Raw genomic sequence first — 18,316 nt, forward strand, 5'->3', positions numbered from 1 at the left:
ATTAGTAAAATTTACTCTTTTGAAAGCCGTTGTATATTTAATGGGCACGTACAGTCTGCGATCTGAGTACACATATCATAAACACTCAGGCTGTACATTATTATTATTAAATTATGATGCCTGTATTCAGTAACAATGTGTAGTTTTTACACTCAGCATAATATATTCCACTCACGTTAAAAGCTGCATGTTTATGTGCTTTATGATCTGCGTCTGTTCTAACGTGCTGCGTTTATTTATGGCAATCCCTGAATATACATTCATGCTGCTGTCAACATATACTCACTGTGATGCTCTCATTTTAAAGGGAGGGAGAAGGTGACACTGTTTGTGTGTGTGTGTGTGTGTGTACTGTGACAGTGGCAGGCAATAATGAGTGATGTGCATTAGCCGTTCAGCAGCATGATCCGGGCTATATTTAGAGCTAATTGTGTTTTTGTGTACAGAGGGCTTGAGAGAAGGTGTGACTTTCAACAAAGAAGAAGTTCATCATATGTGAGTCACCGGGTGGGTGAGCAAAACAACCTAATTTGTCTCGCTGATTTTCTTATGACACTTTTTGTGAGAACGTGGGTGTTACTCACAGGATATCTAAGCACATTATGGAATTCATTACAACTGTAAATATGAAACGCACTGTAATGAAAAACACCCCAAAGTTCCAGGAGATAGAATGTTTTCTCAGGTGTATGTCAGGCTAATACATATCTCATGCAGTGCAACCAACACATCAAATCCTTTGATATTACTATAGAAAAGGTGTGTTCAAGTGTCAGGATCCTTGGGATTTTCTCTGGTTCAGGTGTATGCTGGATATTTTCACTCAAATACAGACACTTCACTCACTCTCAGTGCCACAGAATTCAAAGCGAGAGTGCATAATAGTAGCTAAAGTGGGACATTTCACACCTGTAATTTTACATGAAATGCGTGGCCTTTTTAAGAGCTGCGAGTTAACATGTAGTTGTCAAGAAATACTGACAAAATTTACTAATGGAAACATCCAGCTTATTCCGAAAATAGTGTTTTCTCTTGAAGCCTGTGGACTTTCATAGACAGACAGGTGTTAACTCTACTTCTACAGCACAGGGCATAATTTGATTCATCACTGTCTCTACATACACATGATTTTAATGTCATGAGCCATTATGTTTCACTAGATGTCCTGTCAGCCTGCTAGCCAAAATGCTGCCAGCAAGTCAATATGTCAGCCTGCTACAGCAGCAGGCAGGCATTTTTGCTGCTAGGGGGCCTTTTAGGCATTACTACCCTCAGACTGCATTTAAAAAAAAAAAAAAAAAAAAAAAGTTAGTCCTTTGATAAACTTACCCTTACCTAAACCATCTTGGCCAGAGCAGTAAATGGAATGTGACCACAGGTGCTTTAAGGAGAGACTGATGGAAAGTGTGCAGCATTATTCGCATTTGTACAGGTTATTATGTCAAGATTACACACAGAGGTACACGTGTTTACCCTCAAAGCGGTTGTTATCAGTGTGTAACGTGAGAGGCATCGCTCGTAGTGATGAATGTCAGAGAATTATCACTTGCTTTAAAGAGCTTTTTAGCGGGTTTCAGCTCATTGTTTAGCTGTTGTTCTAAAGAACCCACTGTACAGTTAGGGACTAACTGGTGAACATAGTGGAGCATTTACCAGCTAAAGAGCCAGAATGAATGAATGATAATTTTGCTCCACAAATGCTGGATGTGTAAATAAGCAACTGTTTGCTGACAAGTTCAACATATCAACTTAAAGGAATCACCAGTTATCATCTGGTGTCTGGTAACACGTTACTTTAAGCCCCCATATTTATCATTAATACATACAAATCATGTAAACAAATGGTTTTCACACATTATAATGTCATTGTTTGTAGATAATGTATTTGTCCACAACTGTAATATCCTCCTGTGGGCATCCATAAGTGGAGGCTGGTGTATAAATATATAATGAGTGTCAATATAGTAAATGCAGTTCTTGTAATATAAAATATGTCTTCATGGGAAAAGATATAATTGTTGATCAATACATTAATTAACACTTATAAACTATTTATTAACTGTTTGTATACTGTAAATGATAAATAGGGGACTTGAATTAAAGTGTTGCCAAGTGTCCCGACTACATAGAACACAATGTAGCATGTTGATTGCATTGTGTAACTACTGTTGTTAACCTTGCAAACATCTCGACAGAGGAGGAAATCATTATTGCTGCCTCAAATACTGCAAATTCTGCCTCAAATGTGTATCAACTGCCTTTGTCTGCTTTCAAACTGGACTTCCTGATTTGTATTTTGTCCTCTCATCAGTAACCTGCAGCATCACGCCCACACTGTCTCAGGCCCCTGTGTTGTTTTGCCAGAGGGAGGTTGCTGGTCTGAAAGCACTCTAAGTGCTATCTGAAAGGTTCACCTCAGGGCGAAAAACGTCAACTGCCGCGGCATGTCTGCAGTATGATACCAAGCCAAGCAGTCACTGAGCCTCAAACATTAGGATCATGCAGCACTTACGTCACATAATCAGCTGGTGAGCCCGCCAGAAAGCCTTGATATTAAAGTGTGACTATGTCATTTTTTTAAAGAAGAACACCATCTTCCTTCCTACAAAGGAAACAAAAAAATGACATACATAAGCAATAAAAGACACCCATTCTCAATTGAATACTATGAGGGATTCAGATGCTATAATCTTCTATTCTTAACATACAAACAGAGGCAACATTCAAAGACATTCAACCAATGACATCAACATCGTTCATAGAAAACACGCACATTCACACTGTACTAAATCTGCCAAAAGACATTTGAAATGAATGTAAGGGATCGGTTCTTTCATTTTAGCAGGATTTAGCAAATTGTTCCACTGGTGTGGAGCGAAATGTTTAAAAGCCAATTTTCCAACCTCAATACTAACCTGATGTTATTCAAGAACCAAATAATAAATTATTATTAGTGAGCAAAAACGTCATAGTCTTGCTTTAAAACATATACTATCTTTACACCCCTATCAGCCTTGACAGTTTTACAAAACTGACCCAAAGTAGCTCAGGGTAGCAAGGGTCCTTGAATTGGTTCTAGGTGCCCTAAATGTTGCTCTTAGTTTGTGTATAACATAGACAGATATAGGTCTACAAAAATGTTTCACAGACTGAATCCCCCCCCCCCCAAAAAAGGGTTATGTCAGTGGTTTTTAGTGTGTTATATATAAGTGTATGGGTTTTTTTTTTGATAGATAACCTTTTTCACTTTCTTCTTATATCTACATACTCAAAGCTGCTGAGAAACAATATTTTTCTCAGCACTCCCTGTGATAAAGGCTCATCTCCCTTCCTTTATTGCCTGCTGAAGTCCAGAGTGGATGGGAACCCTCAGCCCCAGCTAACTGATAGGCTTGATGTGTAATTAATGGTCTGACACAGGCTAATGAAGCTAATGACGCTAACTGCGCTAGCATATGGGCGCCCCATGGGGATCAACACTCGGCGCTCTAATTTAGATAAATGACGCCCCAGGTTATGCCGGGCTATTTGCATTTCATTTGGTGGAGGCCAGGGGAGAAGCTGGGATTAAACAGGGGGATGGATGGGAGAGATCAAACAGGAGAGGTGTTTGGGGTTGGAGGGATGGGGTGATGGAGGTGTTTACTCCTGTGAATGTGTGTGTGAGTGTAGATATCCCCTTGGCCATGCATGATGCTGTTGTCAGATAAAAGGATTGGTAGCAGAGGGGGCTCGTGGCAGCTGTCAGAAACAGACAGTAAAAAAAACGACAGGCCTTGTGTGAGTGAGTGTATTTGTGTGGATGCACACAGGTTTGTAATTACTATATATTGGCCCGTGGGAGACATGTCATTGTCAGCTAGAGAGTCTCAAGAGGAAAGATAATGTGCTGTGTTTGAATTGCATCATTGAAATACATGAGGCTCCGCCTGCTGAAAAAGTCAACCATGTATATGCTGTAACTTACAATACTTAAATTAACCTGATAATAAGAGAGGCACTTAGGGATGGAGCATTTTTATTAGAATATATTGCAAATAGTTTATTGTTATGCAAGGAGTGCTTGACTTGAGGCATGCCAAAAAAGTCTTCAAGCTTAATTTAAATTTACATAATTTTCAATCACCTAACAGTCATCAGTCCCTATGGGGATTTGTTTAGGATGTGGCATCATTAGCAAAAGTTCCTTCTTCTCAAAATTACATATTGGCAGTATGTGACATGTTAACAGCTGGTAATTCACAAAGACACCTCTGATAGCTCTCATAGACAGTATAGCGTGTAGGATTTTGGTAATAGTTCATCAGAAATTTTGCAGTAAGTTTCCAGCTATGAAGTTATTCATCTGAATGAAAGAGAAAAATCTAAACTGAGTTAAACATGACTTTGACATCTACTAAGTGAAGGCTATGATAATGTACTTAGAGTATATCAGTGTCATTTACAACTAAATCTTGTATTTCAATCTAAGTGCTGCTCATGTTTCCTGCAAGGTTCCAAAGTGCATGCGGGTGTGAACAGCCATTAAAACAGCATAAGCTACTGTAGAAGTTTATTTTACTCAGTGGTTTGCTTTTGAGGCACATTATATACTAATAATCTTAACTCAAGTTCCAGTCCCTAGCTTTCTCTGAAGCTTTCAACCACATCTCACAGTCCTCATCAGCAAATGGAGCCAACTCAGTTATCATCACAAGACCCAAATATGGGTCATGTGATAATTTGGGGAGCACCAATTTAATTTGTCATATTGACTGCAATACTGACTTTAGTAAGTGGATTGGGTATTGGCCAGACATGACCAATTCACATTAAATACTTCAGTATTTTCTGTTCTGCATTGTTTGTTTCTTGTGGTAAGCTATAGTGTTGATGTTAAGATACTAGTGTTTCCCATTGATTCCTGCATTTTCTTCACAGTAAATGTATTTGAATGTGATTAGTGTCAAATGTCATTGTCAGCACTTGGCCTTTACTGTGAAAACAGTAAAGGCCAAGTGCTGACAATGACATTTGCGGTTAGCCAAAAGTTAGCGCAACAGTTTTCCCAAAACTAGTTTTAGTTATTTTCTGTGATTTTAGTCCAGACATCATTTTGAAACAGCACGGACAAAGCAATATTCAACTTCATTCCATTTTGACACAGCTTGAAAACCGACGTCACATCTTCATGGTGTATTGATGTGGTCAGTTTCCAGTGTTCAGTCTCTTTTCCAGGATCCTTGTCATTTCAGGAGCATAATGTTCCATATAGCAGTTGCAGGTGATGATGTCACACTACTAGAGTCTTCCTCTCTGGGAGGCTCCTGTCTTACAGGATGTATGGGAAGATATCTTAAGATGTTAAATGTTTTGTGGTAAGTGCTGATTCCTTGTGACTTGGAGACTTCCGCTAGATGTTCCAGCCACATAAAGGAAGTCCCACTGGGATGCTTATGGCGGTCTCTATTGAGTTAGTAGTGTCCATCCTAGTCTGAAGTCAGGCAGGAATTCTAATTATCCACTCATTATAGCTGTTAGTACAAGAGCCCCTTGAACTTGCTGTTCCTCCCTTTCTCTATCCTCCTCCGCACTGACAAGATATTCTGCTCTATGTGGTCTTTATGTTCCTGTCATTGTCTTGGAACAGTAGCTTGTAATCCTCTTCTTGCTCATTCGAGAACTTTATGTGTGAATAAAAGTTATTTATAAATTGGATGAAACTGCCAGTTCTTTGTTAGTAATGCATAATAATTAAATACAGTGAAAGCTCCAGAAAACGTCAGTAAGTGGACAATAAGTAAAGATTTCTTCTCAAATTACTATTGAAGTTTATAACTGATGGTTGTCAACATGCTTTATGTGATAAATCAGACTGTTGTGGGCAAAACAGAGCATCATTAAATTTGTTTACCTGATGCATTCTGTTTGAATAAATCACACCCGTCAAACAGACTCAGGAGAAACATGTTATAACCTTTTTGAATGTGCATATCAAACATGTCACTGAAAGATGTAATTAGATGGAACACATTTTCTCGGTGAAAGATCTTCAAAGCAGAAGTAAACAACCTTTGTCTGACTGTTTGTCTGTATGTATGCGTGTTCTCAGTATCACGAAAAGCAAGAGTTATTGTGTTGAATGTTCAGGATGGCTAGCAGGGGAGTTAGCCAGTACACTGGTTGATTTTAAACCTTATTTCCTGTAAACACCCAAATAGGAAATGAATTACTTCACATTGTATGTCATGTTGTGCAAGTCAAAAGATGTTTATATGAGCCAAGTCCATTACTGAAGAAAAACAAGAACAAGAAGTTTCCATCTACCCTTTTTTATGCGCTTTTTCAGTAACACTGGAAATTCGAGAAAAGTTGGATACTTGGATGAAGTGGAAAAGTATGTATAAATAAAAGCAAAACGCGATAAAGTGCAATGGAAACAGATTTAGCAAATAAATGATGACGTACAGGGAGCATGTGATTTAAATGTCTCTGAAGCTTCGGCCCTGCTGGGCAGCATTCAATACGTGTCTGTCTAACCGACACCGGGCTGTTATCAAAACGCTTCCAAAAGCAAAAAGCATGTTAGCTGTTCAAGATTCTCCATTTCCACTGTCCATTACGCCCTCCATCACCGGTATTTTTATGTTTCCATCGCCGCAGCTTTGACTGTCACTCTAGTAATAACGTCATTATGTTGCGCCATCTTCTTCTTTCTGTGGTTTACTGCTCTCAGTAGAAGAATCAGTACCACCAACTGTTTACTTTGATGCACTTAATTATTAATATTTGCAAAACAGAAGTGGATGGAAATGCACATTAATTCCCATTTTCTTTTATTGATTTTCTTGAAATTTCAGTTCAAATTTGCGCTATATTTTGATGAAAACCTGACTGAACATGCTCAGTCACAGTCAAGCTGGACTGGGCTTACACTCACATGTAGTGCAAACTGGTACATTTAGGTATCATGGGAAGGTCTCTATGAGCAGGGAAGCACTGATTTCACTGCCAGTATGAAGGCTACAGTGGTTGAGGTTTTAATGGTGCGTATGCCGGTAAATGCTCCATCTTAATTCTTCTAGATCTCAGTGCAGCTTTTGACACTGTTGACCACACGATTCTCCTGGATCGCTTGACGTGCTGGGTTGGCATTTCTGAATCCGCACTTGATTGATTCCGCTCTTACATTTCAAACAGACAATTAACTGTATCCATTGGCAGCTCATCCTCCACACCTGCAAATATTTCATGTGGGATTTTGCAGGGATCAGTTTTAGGTCCACTTCTTTTCTGTCTTTACATGCTCCCCTTGGGAAGAATCATCCAAACTCAAAACATCTCTTTTCACTGGTATGCAGATGATACTCAGATCTACCTCCCCATCAATTCCCAAAATCAGGCCAATGTAACCCATTTACAAAACTGTCTCCAAGATATTAAAGACTGGTTGGCTCATAACTTCCTTCAGTTAAATGAGGACAAGACAGAGACCATACCAGTTATTAACAAGGTCCAAGAAACAAGACCACATCACCCCTATCCCTGCATCCTTACACTTGCTCTATGTTCATTATAGGATAACCATCAAAATTCTTCTAATTGCCTATAAATCTCTCCAAGGTCTCGCCCCTACATATATCTCAGAACTTCTCACCCCTTACAGCACCACCAAACCCCTCAGATCCTCCAACCCTGGCATGTTGGCTGTGCTCCGTTAGTGGGGAAAAAAAAAAGGCTGGGGAAAGGCTTTTTCTGTAGTGGCTCCACAGCTCTGGAATAGCCATTGAGACAGGCTGAGTCTGCTGATGCTTTCAAGATGCACTTTAAGACTCACTTTTATTCTCTGGTTTCTAATTGTGTTGAATCTGTTTTTATTTCTATCTGATTTCTTGGATTTAAAACTGTGGACCCAAACCATGCCAGCAAAATGCCCTCCACAGCATAACAGAGCCACCAGATCCCCTCATTGTAGGGGTCAAGCATTCAGACCTACACCGGTTTTTAATTTGTCACCCGTCTGTATGCCCTTATGTCTGTCTTTTAAAGTTCTATATAAATAAAATAAACTTCAAACTTAACGAACCACACAGATCACTGGCACACAGGATGTCCCCATAATTAGTGGTTAAATCTCCCTTTGAACTAGGGCCTGTCTAACTGACATGTCTGAGTTTATAATGGACTGTAATGCAATGTGTCAAACTGTGTTTACAGCAACACAGTGATCACTGTGAACTACCACATTAAGGTTAAGGCATGAATGTTACATAGCCCTGCTTCACTAGTTACTGGCACTTTGTTTCATAGTTGGTTTGACAGATTGCAGGATGTGTGGGTGTCATCACAAAATATGAAAAGGAAAACAGAATGATTCATTTGGTGTCTGCTGTTTTTGACCATGGTTGTTTTACACTGGTTAAAATGAAACATTAACGTACTGACTATTTTCACAGAAAGAAGGATGTTGTTGATATTCTAAATTCTGTGTTTTGATACTTCCTGAAGCGGTGCTTGTCCATTATGCCACCCATCCATATCTGCCTGTTCTGCTTCCCAAAATCCACCCACCACAGAACAAGAAAACCTGACCTTCAGCCGTAATGGACAACATAACCTGTTGACTTGTGGGTAATGCAGTTTTTAATGGACTAGCTTGAACTTTCAGAGACGGGAATGTAGCGAGGATGAGGGCAAGGGCAGGAAGCGGGGGAGAAAACAAGAAAAAAAAATGAGTATTGAAAGGAAGAAATACAAAACAGAAGCTAGATAAGAATGTTTGGCTGTTATTGTTTTCCATGTCTAACATCCTGAGACATGGCCTGTGGTATTCAGGAGATTTAATGCGGAGGAGAGAGTGAGGGATCCATAAAGCCTCTACTCTCCCTCAACACCTCAGGGGAAGCTATCTTTAATTCATGAACACTATAAAAATAAAGGTTTTTCTCTTATGGCCCCGCAGCCAGTAACAAACTCTCACAGCTACATGGCACCAGGCAGATGTTGATGCTGTGGTTATGGATGGATACTGGCTTTTGAGACCCAGGTGATATTTTATGTGGAAATGAACAGAGTCCACCCTCGGCTGTGCTGTTAAATGGATACCAATAAGCTGGGTGTTGATACTGTGTCTCTGCAGACACCAGATAGATGCGTGACAGCCAGATTTTCAGTGCACACTATGCACAATACTGCATTCTATTATAGCACAGGAGTCAATTAGACAAGTGTGTCTGGTGGTTTTTTAAAATCATAATTTAGTTGTAGACTTACACATACATGTGGTCTTTGAACCTAGAATAATTATATGTTTAACATTTAAAAAGACAGTCTTGAACAGTTAATTTAGATGTAATGCCAAATCTGTGATCAAATGTTATTCACTAATTTCAGATTCATATTTGTAAAACCAGATTTTAGGATAATATGGTAATTATTGCTAAAAACAACTTTTGTGCATTGGTAACAAAACAAAAAAACCCCCAGATGTCTCCTGACCACTGAAAACTGGGTATCTTAAGTTTGTTTACCAGTTATCTAATCAGGAGACGATGGTGTGATGGCTCATCACATTGTCTATATTTGAGTTACACTCTCACCTTTACCTCAAACAGACCATCTGTGGTCTAAAAGTTGTAAATCATGTCTAAATGTAATCACAAGACTAAGCAGTTAGCAGCTAGCTAGTACTTTTGTTGCATTTCATCCCCTGCCCTCGCTCCCTCTGACTGTCAAATAAATGCAAAATGCCAAAAATAAAAAACCCCCAAAACAAAAATAAGACTACTAAAGATAAGAAATCAACAAATTTCTTGGCAATCCATCCAACAGTTGTGGAGACTTACAACCACAAAGCCGATCTCATGGTGGTGCCAGAGGAAAAGATTACCAAGGTCAGTAGGATAAATAATTAACTCAGTATTTCTGAAGTTGCGGTTGACTTTAAGGACCTAAATGGTCTTGTCAAGTTTTTCCTTTGGTCCATGGCTAGTGAGACAGGAAGCAAGCTCAGACCTAGGTGTCAGGATCAAATGCTGTGTACATCCAGCCAACTCCCCAAACTCCACGTTTTTATTACTGCTGTATGAACACTGTCACACTGCTTCCAAAAATCCAGATAATGTGGATAAACTCTACTTTTCATATTGCATTTTTCATATTGTGAATTGCAGGAAAATGTCTATAGTATATTGATTGGGCTATGACCATATGACATGTTGTAGTTTTATTCCTTACTTTTAAGATCCAATCAATTTATGGGAATACATTCCAATAGTAGAAATGTACATAGAAAATTGATAATGGAAAATTAGAATATGTTTTTAAAATGGGATTTTAAATGTGTGTGTGGACAAACATTTCAGTTTGTTCCATTAAATTGCAATAAAACATAAGCAGCATAGAACCAAAATGTAGTAAGACGAAAACATTCAGCTGAAAAACAAGAAACTGCAAAAGTGATTAAAGAATTCACTTTTCCTAATGAAATAATACTTAAAAAAAGAAAGCTACATCTTCCACTGCTGTTTACACACTGAAGAGACACAATGCAACCACGCTTATTTTATGTTTTTATTTTTTTTCATAAATGCTGACATGTATCACGCAGCCCTAATTACTTCTCCTTTTGCTCTTAAGTTTGCACTTTCACACTTCCACACATGGGAGTTTCCTGCAAGCATATGATTTACTGCCGGCCGCCCTGAAATGTGAACCGAGTTTCTATGGAGACACTCATTCATTTCATTACACTGCTGTTGACTTTTCTTATTTGTCCCCAGTGGTTCTTACAGTTTCTTCCATTATCTTAGAACACCACTGGGATCAGGGTGAGATCATCAGGGCTTGGGGGTTATTGTATAATCCAAATGTGTTTTATTCATGGATGTGAGAATATACAATGGATGGTAAGTTTGAGGTTGTTTTAATGTATAATTTACGTGGGATTATGAATAATTTGTGGTCTTTGCAAGCGTTTCCTACTGCCCTCCCGGCGCTTCTCTATAGCAGGGAGAGAGGAAAAGCCATGATTGACAGCTGGCTTCATGCTCTGCAACTACGGCAACTGACAAGGTCATGTCAAATGAAATGATTGGTGAGGAGGAGTGTTTTGGGAAATATTTTCCCTCTCTGCTTCTTTGTCTCCCTGCCCTGATCACACTACATGTGTTCAACCACCTCACGAGTACACCGGCATGGCAGTAATTCATGAATGAGAAGTGAATCTACTGCAGATTAGTGAAAGATGGCAGATACAGCAGATGACCTGTCAATCTGTTCGGAGCTAAACGAGATGAGATAAAAGACAACTTTGTTCCTCAACCGCATATGTCTTCTTATTGAACTAGTAGGCTTACACAGATATGTGTGTGTGTGTGTTGACGTGTGCAAGTATTTGATATCATAGAATGGTTTTGAAGGGCGTTTTTGTCCCAGAATACCAATGCTGTGTTTCCTCACCTCTTCAAAGCCACAAGAGCTGTTTATGATTATGAGAGCTGTGAAGGTCAAACAGAGCAGCTGTTGCATCAGGCTTTTTATTTGTTATGCAGAATTTGTTCTTGGGTTCAGCTCTGTAAGTGACTGCTACTTAAAAAAAAAAAAAAAACTTTGATCTGCAATTGCACCTAATGGAGGCAGTTATGAGTCACTGAATGAACTACATACATTTTTTTCCCACTGTGGCAGCTGTTTCCATTATTTATTATTGGCCAAATGTATTAATAGTTTTGATGTAACTCCTTATTTATATAATCCTAACCCTTTACACAGCCCCTCTATTCAGCCTCTGTCTGAAACAGGCCATTTTAGCTCCTGTCTCTTTAAGGCCCCCCTCACGAGGAGCCCATTCTGTTCTGATTGGCCAGCTCTTGGAAGCTGTCCTTCGGCTGCCGGCTTAGGAGGTCACTTCAGCATAACTAAAGTAGTAGGATTTCACTGAGTTTTCTTGTTCTTTACTCAAAATGTCAACTTCTCAAAAACATTTGTGCATGTTTGAGCCGCAATCTGATCCGAAATACGAGAGGGGACCACGTGAACAACGCATGGAAAAAACATAGCAACGACCTTAGCAACCAAGGGTACGGAACAGACAGCCGTTTATGGGATGAATGCTGCATTATGTTTACCACCTACAGGAAACACAGTTGATGAGAGCGGTGATACTGAACCAAAACACTAAAATTACAAACCATAAAACCAAAACAATGAGATGAAAGACACTAAAAGGTTCTGTAGAGCTGAGGGGAACTGCAGGGTCAGGTGATCATTCTCTGTGGGATCATAACGAGCGACCCCTTTTACGTTTCATGTCGTCATTCGCTCCGTTGTTAATATAAACATTTATCTGTTGAGTTTTAATGTTAGCTTGACCAAAGCATTTGTCAGTGTCTTCGAAAATGACCAGTACAAAAATGATTGATAGGAGTTTTTTCTGATCTGCCCTGCTATGTTAAGGTTTGGTTAAGTTTAGGTAACTCAAACTACTTTGTTAAGGTTAGGGAATGTTAAACAAAAAAACAATGCTGCCAGCTGGTAGGAGACAGGATATGTCAGGATATTAATTTTATTCACCAGCTGAACAGCTTCTGTACCTGCAGCAGTTCTTCAAATGAATGATTTTGTCTGATGATTGTAGCAGCAACGTCAGTCTGTTGGACCACATTCCTCTGAGAGGATGGGACTGTCACTTTGGTGAAAATTAGCGCAGAAAAGGTGTACAGATAGCAATACAAGTGGGATTGTCAAATGTTGTTACACTTTGAAATGGAGCTGTGATCTCAAAGAGCAACATTTTGCTTTTTATCCCACAACCACCATGATTTTGTGGGGGGCATCCTTAAAAATTGCATGATCATCCAGCTGAGACAACAGGCACAATTCGCCCACTCACCACATGATTTATTGAAAAAGAGCTTTAAAGTATGGTGATGTTTTGGTCACAGACGTCAACCATCAACGCATCTAACTAGAAATGACAAGGAGGCAGTCAACCAGCAGCTGGAAGAAGACCAACAGATACCTTAGTTTAGACTTAGCCCAGGGATTTAATGTGAGAAAATGGTATTTCTTGCTGCTCTGGTGGGATGCTATAGTTAGAAAAAGCTACTTTCATATGAAATGCTGTAGCAGTTTGCTTGCTTAATTTGCACTAGAATGCTTTAAGTAATCCACCCGTTTGTTTATTATCTGCAAACCTTATGACATTCGCATAAGTCTCAGCTGTTTTATGTGGTTAATGCTAATTAGTAAATATTTGTTATCGTTCCACTGTTTCTTAATAGCTACAATAATAACCACAGGGTTGAGGTTAGGGGACAGTTGTAGTTATATTTTTTTAAAAACTTAACGACTTGCAGTTGGAAATGGGAAATGAACTGCGGTCTCCTGTGGCAAAGTCCACCACTGCTGGGTCATACTATCCACCCAACCCACCATCTCCAAATGTGGAAAATTGTCTATCACACTTAGACTGTACTAGTTTTCCACCAGGATTCTGTCATGTTTCAAACAAAAACTTACACCATCAGAATGCTTAGAAAGATGCTACAATCACATAAAAATCCTGCACAAGATAGCTCTAAGTTATATACCCTGTTTAGTTACATTACGGCTAATCCCCCTTCCACTCTGTAGAACTGTAGTAACTTATGGTGCTGTATATTTATATTCTAATGTGCCAGCAGTAAATCCTTGAAAAAATATCTCTCCTTCCACTTCTTAAGATTTCATTATTATTATTCTACAATCTATGACCGTTTCTTATTGTAAGTTGCAGTAGATCATCAAGAGATATGTAGTGACTTACCGTTAAAGGCCCAACACAGTGCTCCTTTGATTTGTGGCTGAACATTATACTTGTAAGAATTAATATATTCTACAGGGAAAAAATAAATGTTTCAAAGCAGGTTGACAGATAATCAGGAGGATCAGGTTAGACAGATATAAATATGAATTATGATATATTATGTATTCAACATTTATGAAAAAAGAGAATGTAATGTTTAATAGTTTTGGTAACATTGGGAAGGCATATCACAGAACACATGTTTTGTTCTTACTACTGTACTATACATGTAAGAGGATTGAAGTGATAGATAGGTTAACTGGAATGTCAGTAAAACTAAGGGCTCTACTCTCGTGCCGGCGCAGGGTGTGAAGTATACTGGCACACTGGCGGACTGCTGTTTTCCTGCAACGCACTGAGGTTATTTCCTTGACTACACCAGCAGAGGGTGTGGCAATGTCAATCCAGCAGCGCACTGCAATCTTGGTGCCAAGAATGAGTGCGACTCGTGTTGTCTGCCGCTCACCTGCTTAGAGTAGATCAAAAACTCGTCTCACTTATGTAATATTTTGTTACTTTATTTGGTAAAGGCACATCTACATAAACCTCTCTGAAATCACACAAACTGCTTTTTTTCCATCACCTCTATCAATGCATAATTATTCACACCAGATCCACTGGTTAAACTGTTGCAGAATAACCACAGAAACCTCCAGGCTCATGTGCAAATCAAACTTATCGGATATGATTAATTACTCTAAACAGTTTTAATGCAAATCAAAAGGTCTGGCCAAAGTGTCGCCTGGAGCTCCATATTTTTAATCACACTACAGGTAAACGTGTGGCTGTGATGAGCATCATTACAGAGATTGTTCGGTTTACATTTTATACAAGTGTGTTATTTTAAAACCCCCAGTCATTATGTAGGCCTAACATGAAGATTAAACAAGCAACTAAGCCTTCCCTAACTGTTACTGCAGTTATTTTTGCATGTCTAATCAAACAGATTTAAACTTGAAAAAATATTTTAGAAATAAAAAAAATTCTACATGCAAAATACTGGACTAAATTTTAAATTCTACTTTCATTTTATGGCACTACGCTGGCATCACTGCAGACAGCTATCGTATATATTATTGTGGTGATTACTGGATCATCAGCTTGTCCAGAGAAGTGAATTCAAATTAAAAACAGTCATCATCTGCTCTTGGCAGCATATTTTAGCTTCTGTATTCATATTTGAAACTGTTTACAACCCGGACAGCAACAAGTTTCCTCTGAGGAAAACTCTCTACAGGAGAGGGAAAGCCCTGTGTTTTAAGGAGGATGAAAGTCACAGCCTCCAACAGGCTCACTTTTAATGTATGATAATGTATTCTCTCTGATCCCCCCCCCCACCACAGGTGCACCTGGCACACCTGGCCATGAAAATACCAAAAGTGCACTGCGCAGAGCGCACCTGACTGTGATCTGCACCGCACGCTGGGCTCACAAAAATAGGACGCTTCAAGACTTGAACATCAGCTCATAATGGCCATGATAACATGCTGATGTTTAGCCAGTATACTGTTTACCATGTTCAACATCTTTGTACAGCTGAGACTGTTGGGAATGTTGTTAGTCCTGCAGGTATTTGATCATAAACTGAAGCATTTAAAAGATGAAAATTTGACCTGATGATGGCTCTAGATGAATGTCTGTAACAAATTTCATGCTTATCCATATAACAGTTGTTGACAAATTTCACTAGAGAAATAGGCAGGGGATCACCAAAGCATCATCTGGGAACCATGAATATCTATGCAAAATGTTGTGCTAATACATCCTCAAGATGTTGAGATATTTCACTAGATAAGTGAACATTTTACCCTGCTGTTGGCGCTAAATGAAAGTCAGAGATCACCAAAGTCAGAGGGGTTCTTCACCTGGACACCATGAATGTTTATACAAAATTTCATGGCAATCCATTTGATAGTTTTTCACATATTTCAGGCTGGAACAAAGTCATAATAATTCACTCAGAAATTCTGAAATTAAAGGAAATTATAAGTCCTCTGTCAGGGACTAACCTGATTTTGCACCAGGTTTCCTCAATGCATGAACCCACCTGTTCACTCTCCATGTACACACTGTATATCTTTAAAATCCATGCTGCTCTCAGTGTCCTCGCCTGCATATCCACCTACCTATGGATGTGCAATGAAGGAAGGAAGTGCAGTAGTCAAATTAGCAAAGGCAGACACTAACCCAGATGCCTAAGGGCCTTACTGTGCATATTTTACAAGCTAAGTGTCACCCTTAATGAAATGCTTCTCTGAAACTTAAAAAGAAGCATATTTACTTCTAAAGTAAATTTACATGTATACATAAAGCAAGACAAGGAATATAATAACAAGGCTTTTGCTCTCCAGCAGTGATAGGTATCAGGCTGAAAGCTCACTGCAGTGTGTGTGGCTGTAACAGGAGGTCAGTAGTTAAATGAATGAATGTTACTCAGAGGATCCTTCATCTGCATTGAGCTAGAAGTAATGAAAGTGTGGTGGAGCATTGAAGATTGATGCCAGGGACCTCCCAGACCTCTTCCCTCTGCTTTTTACCCTCTTTCCTTCATCTATAAACACTCTGCTTATTCTTCCCTGCCTTCCTGTTTTCTACTCTCTTGCTTTGTGTGTCTGCCAGTGCCTTTGTGCCTTTTTTCTCCTCACAGTATCTATCTTCCTTCTTCACCAGGACTCTTCAGGACTCTCTCTCCCCTCTTTGCCTTTCTACCTCAATCTCTCCTTGAATCTGCTTTGTAATACATAAGTGGCTACCGTGTCTAAATAAGGACAGTTCAGCAATCACTCAGACACCTGTGACCTATTTAGAGCTAAGTTGATCTGGCATTGTAAAACGTCCAATCAACAATAATCAGTGTCACCAGTAATGTTATATTTTTGTGCAGTCACATGGGTATGTGCAGTGATTGCTTCTGAGACTGGGAAGATTCTATTCTTGATTAGTTTTTTGTAGAAGAACGTTGACTTCTGTCTCAACAGCAGGCCACCATCAGCCAATCAGGATTATTATTTATCTCTATGTGTATACTGGTTAAACCTGGCACAGTTGATGTTACATGTTAAGAAAAAAACAAACAAATAAAAACCTAATTAATGCATTTAATAATGATTTTTGATTCATTTGGAGATATTAAAGGTCCAGTGTGTATTCAGAGTTGTAATATACGACATCCAGCCACTAGATGTTGCACTATAGCACCAACATCTCAGACCAAAACAAATGTGTATGTTGTTCACTCAATAAAATTGGGGGGAAAAAAGCGGTCCTTGAACAGACAGCTCATGAAACTCAGATCAAACTGTTAAACTAGGCTTGGATAACAACACACTTAGAGGTAGTGTGACTTCATTCTCTGCTCAGGTCATCATTGCTCCACTGCAATATCATGAGCACCGCTGCTAAAATTTCACACGATCATTAATATCAGTGGGCTACTAATGATTTTCACTCGCACACTGTACAAGCACAATAATACCCTGCGTTATTGTGGAATTGTTTTGAGTCATCCTACCTCTCTTCATTCTTCAAAGGACATCTACGTGAAAGGTACAAGAGTAGGTGTTACTCCGTTAAGGAATAGGGCAGTGCTTAAGATGTGTGAATGTAGCGAATAAGTGAGAGAGCAAGCGGTGACAGTGATGCAAGCGGAGCAGAGGAGGAGGTTAGCAGTAAGTTGTCAATCTGGCAGTAAATGTAAAGGACATGTCTTTCCACCAAAATTGTCTCATCATTACATCACCTCATGAGTTACTACATCATGAGCTTTAAAGCCCCTGAGAACCTGCCTCCAAATTATAAGTATTTGTAATGTCTCATATTCAGGATTAAATAAGCAACACATACAAAACTAAAACATTAATAATATCCCCAGTGACATAACCAAAACTTTGGCAGAAAATTAGTTTTCAGGGCCTTTAAGCTTCACATCATCACTTTGACTTCAGGTGGTTTGACCGTTATGTCATTTGAATAAAACTTCTTGTAAAGTCAAATGTTTTCATTGAATTACAGCCTATAAGTTTGACTGCAGTTTTGAGGCATTTCATACAATGTTACTGTTGTTTTTTTGCTTTTTTTTTTTTAACACCAAGCGGTTATTGATTGGGCAGTTCATTTGCCCATTCATGGTGGACTTTGATGATGCAGCGTGTAAAAGGGACTGTTAAACTTGATGACATACCAAGACACTTGGTGGGAGGTTTTATACAGCTGCTATCCAGTCAGATATCACACATACACACACACACACACACACTTCATGAATTTGATCCACCCAAACTTAATGAGGCTGTATAGGAGCTGTATTGAACCCAGAGCTGGTTTTACTGGGCCAAACACAACCACAGACACACACATTTACACATTTACATCTCCCTGTTCACACATACCCACTACACCCTTGAAGCCATGCATTCCCGTTGCACACACACACAAACACACACACACACACTCAGATCCATCCACTTAACTCAATGTCTCAGCTTGACTTCT

General features: G+C 39.2%; 1 protein-coding gene across 12 annotated transcripts in view; it reads left to right on the forward strand.

The window, feature by feature from the left end:
* Positions 1–18,316, forward strand: part of LOC121900143 (inactive N-acetylated-alpha-linked acidic dipeptidase-like protein 2) — a 651,762-nt gene that overhangs the window by 244,135 nt on the left and 389,311 nt on the right. The window contains exon 7 of one of the 12 annotated variants that reach the window (XM_042416172.1): positions 447–507. The exons of 10 other annotated variants lie outside the window; for them this stretch is intronic. The gene's annotated coding sequence lies outside the window, so the exon portion shown is untranslated. The remainder of the gene's footprint in view (positions 1–446; positions 508–18,316) is intronic. One more of the 12 variants, XM_042416173.1, reaches the window with a different exon arrangement.

Source organism: Thunnus maccoyii, chromosome 7 (genome assembly GCF_910596095.1).
Source record: "Thunnus maccoyii chromosome 7, fThuMac1.1, whole genome shotgun sequence".
In the NCBI taxonomy this organism is placed as follows: Eukaryota; Metazoa; Chordata; class Actinopteri; order Scombriformes; family Scombridae; genus Thunnus; species Thunnus maccoyii.